We start from the raw sequence: 4251 nt of genomic DNA, 5'->3' as shown, positions 1-4251 counted from the left end.
GTGGCTGTGGTTTTTTTGAAAGTGGGGGGGGGGGTTGGGGGTTTTGGGGGGTTAATTTAGGTGTTTCATATATTGTGTTAGCTAGCTAATTAATAGAGAGAAGTGTCCTCTCTTATGTCCGTGCTTGATCGACGCTACGTACTGTACATAGAGAGGCCCTCGACACGCTAGCTAGTAAGAAAATGAAGGGAACCATTAAGTACAGAAGTTCATCATGCATACCGAGAGAAGTGACCAATCGACCTCTCCTTCTCCGAGAGATTGGTCGAACAACAAGTTTTCGTATTATCTATCCGACGCTACCGGCTACATACACAAATAATGTGTAAGATCTCTTACAATCCCCTAGCAATTGAAATCAACTTCCACATGGTATTCTTCGGCTTTATTGATGACGTGGTCAAGAAAGAATCCCACCAATTCCTCTTGAATTGCTTTCATGTGATCTTGTTCTAGGAGTTCATCCCGCATCTGCCACGTCTAATTTGAAAAAGGGGGTTCATACATATATGAATGAAACTCAACAGAAATGATGGTGTAATAAAATAAAATTGTGAATATTATTGCTTACGCACTTCATATTTTCTTTTAGAGTAGCCCCGCTTATTTTTCGAAGTCGCGTTGTAGATGAACTCGCACACGTAGTATCTACAGAAATCATTCCCTTGTTCCTGCCACAAGCACTTTACGAGAAATAGAGGTCAATCAAACTGATAATGAAGCATTATAAATAGCATTGATGAAAGTACAGCTATAGAATCAACGGGAGATGCGCGCAACTAGCTAGCTAGTAGTACTTACTTTCGGGTATGTATATCGCAGCTCCTTCGGCAGTCCAGGAACTTCTGCGGTGAACTGCTTCCAAACCCTGCAAGACAAAAATTAATTATTATTACTTGAGATATCAGGAAATGAACAAAAAGTTGCCGATATGCTATGATAATGATCTATTGAACTTGTTTAGCAAATTAGTCATGTCCGCATAGGTTTCGGGATCTTTTCGTCTTGAGTCTAAGACGTTTACTACTCCCTGCTCAAGCTTAATCGCCAGAAGAACATAGTGGAATCAGCGCACGCATGCATAACTCATCAATTACATTACTATAACCTCGTTCGAGTAATAAGGGAAACCGAATATGCACACGACAGTAACACTCATTGGAAGTTGTAAGGAAAGAGTATTAAATCTTTGTTTTGATTTTTGATCAACAATTGTAGCAAGTTGGCCTCGGCCTCTTCGGCGTGCTTTGTAACCTGAATTTCATCTATGATATTTGTGTTAATGAACCCAATATCATACATTTCTTGTTTTTTGCACTCGACGATCTTCAATCTACATAATATAGTAAGGATAATTAATTATAAATACATGCAATGAAAGAGCCGAGCTATATACAGAGACTTAATGATAGAAATATTACTTACAGACAATAGCAAAAGACCGTTAATTTATCGAGGGCCTTTCGATTGAAGAACTCGAAGAACTCCGCAAATGGAACAGTCAACAGATCAGTTCCAACGAGGTCGTGCTCCTCTTTAATATGCAGATACAAAGCATTCGCTCCCCCAGACTCTCTGCAGGTTTTCATGTACCAATTATGGAATCTTCGCATCATCGTTGTTAGAGATTTTTCATCTTTGACGAGAGGCTTCCCGTACTCGTATCTGTGTTCGTCCACCCTCAAGAAATCAGGAAGTTGATCGTCAGGCAGGTAATCTGCAAGATTTCCATAACCGACCACCGTCCCCGGAGCATTAGCAATGATGTCGCCGCTAGACACATTGAGCGGGGGGCACGATTGCTTTGCTTGTTTGCCGAGCTGGGAAAAACTCGTTCTTTTAACCTTTTATCACTGACAGTACTTCCCGACTGCTCCGCTTCGAGATATGTCTATTCAGTAATGCGCTCATAGTTGGTTCTCGGCGGAGACTTTGGTGCTTTCCTCAGGGCATCCATAGTGCGCTTTGCTTTCACCGGATCTACCTTCTCCTCCGGAGGTGGATGTCTCTTTGCTTTCAACCCTTCAAAGAAGACGTCCACTTCGGCCTGCACGATCTTCGTGTTTTCCTCCTTGGTCCTCTCGTACGGTAACTTCTCTAGAGGCTTGAGAGAAGGACCGTATCTGTATTGCCTCCCGCCTCTGCTGGCTGTACTGCTAAATGCCAGAGCAGACAGAGTGGCTGCAGCGTCTGTCTTCTTTCGTGCTTTCTTACGAGGCGGAGGAGAAGGACTACGATGCGCCGGAGCAGTCGGGGCGGCGGCGGGTCTCTTCCGCCCTTGCTGACGAGGCGGAGAAGGAGGAGGTTGCTGGCTGCTCGAGTGCGCCGGCGCAGGCAGAGAAGGAGGCGGAGTGCCGTCACGCGCCGGAGAAGGAGGCCGAGTGCGCTGATCCTCACTCGCCGGAGGAGGAGGCGGTGGAGGAGGCGGAGTGCCCTGACTCGCCGGAGGAGGAGGAGGCGTCCAGTTCGGAAGCTTGATGAACTCCTTCCGCCATAGGCATGGAGTCTTCAGAGCAGAACCCAGCCGAGTCTCCCCTTCACCGGTAGGGTGGTCAAGCTGGAGGTCCTCAAATCCCTCCATTATTTCTTCCACCGTCACCCTAACATATCCTTCTAGAATCGGACGACAATGAAAAGTTGCGCCGGGTTCAGAAGGTCGAACTTGGCCGACAGCCGCCTTGACTTTTAAGTTTTGCCATTGCGTCATAAGGTGACAACTTTAAGCCTCCGTGATAAAATCCACGGGGTAGCTAGCAGGAGCCGTCAAGACATGCTCCGACTGAAGCAGCTCAGTGGAAGACACGCTGCTTCTCCGGTGAGATGGCAGGGTAGCTTCGGGGGAAGCTTCGGTAGGTCGTTTGCTGCGATCTGCTTCTCGTTCTTCTAGCCCTTGTACCCTTTCGCGCAGCGCCTGCAGTTGGCTCTGCTTCAGTTTCTTCCTCCTCTCGTGGGTTTTGTAACCCCCTGCGTCCGGAAAACCAACCTTCCACAGAATGGAGCCTGGCGTGCCTCGTGTCCGTCCAGGGTGCTCAGGATTCCCGAGGGCCATTATGAGCTCGTCCTTCTCCCTGTCTGGAACGAATGTCCCTTGCTGCGCTACATCGATATAGTGCCGAAGCCTGTTGACTGGTGTTTTCAGTTGCTCGTCCGTCCAACGACACTTCCCTGATACAGGGTCCAAGGTTCCGCCAGCCCCGAAGAACCAAGTCCAGCAACGGTCTAGCCATTTCATTGTCTCTGGTTCGATCCCTTTATCAAGCAGATCATTCTCAGCCTTGGACCACTTAGGCCGGGATTTGAGGTAGCCACCTGACCCCGTGCGATGGTGAAACTTCTTCTTCGCAACATTTTGCTTGTTTGTCACCGACATCTTCTTACTCTTTTCCGATGTCGTGTGGGCCACAAATGCGGGCCAGTGATCTCTGATCTTCTCCTATTTGCCGATGAATTCTGGTGTCTCTTCTTTGTCGACAAACTTTTTCAGCTCTTTCCTACACCTCCTGAATAGGCCTGCCATCTTCTTAAGAGCACAAGACTTGATTAATTGCTCTTTAACTGGCTTCTCTGGATCCTCCTCTGGCGCTAGGGTGAAATTTGCCTTCAGCTCAGTCCAAAGATCATCTTTCTGCATATCATTGACATAATACACCTGAGGGTCTTCCTCCTTAGGCATATACCATTGGTGGATGCTGATTGGGATCTTGTCCCTAACAAGAACCCCGCACTGAGCAGCAAATGTGTTGTTTGGGTTCAATCGGTTCGTCGTCGTGCGCGATTGCTGTGATCTCAAACCTTTCATCCGAGCTCAACTTTTTCTTCGGGCCTCGTCTCCTTACCGAAGTTGTGCTCGATCCGGAGGGCTAGAAAAAAGAAGAAAAACGAGAGTTAACTAATATGTGTACATATACCAAAACAATGAATGCATCAATTAGCTAGTCAGCACAGGCTTAACTAATATATATACCTGGCCAGACTCGATTCGGTCATTGGAGCCATCATCACGGTCTCCTTCTTGCACCGTCATTAGGTCACCGGAGCCGTCCTCATGGTATCCTTCTTGAACCGGCATTGGGTCAAAGGAGCCATCATAATTGCCTACTTCTTCACCCTGTCCTTCCACACCATCGGTGTCGTTCAGAAATGATAAGACGGCATCACATTCATGTGCGACCCGATAAAACATAAGAAAACAAAGAAGAAATAAAACATAAGAAAATGAAGAAGAAATAAAAAGAGGAGAAGAAGAAAGGA

The sequence above is a fragment of the Triticum dicoccoides genome, chromosome 5B (assembly GCF_002162155.2).
Source record: "Triticum dicoccoides isolate Atlit2015 ecotype Zavitan chromosome 5B, WEW_v2.0, whole genome shotgun sequence".
NCBI lineage: Eukaryota > Viridiplantae > Streptophyta > Magnoliopsida > Poales > Poaceae > Triticum > Triticum dicoccoides.
The sequence above is the reverse complement of the archived record's forward strand: the minus strand, read 5'-3'. Positions refer to the sequence as shown.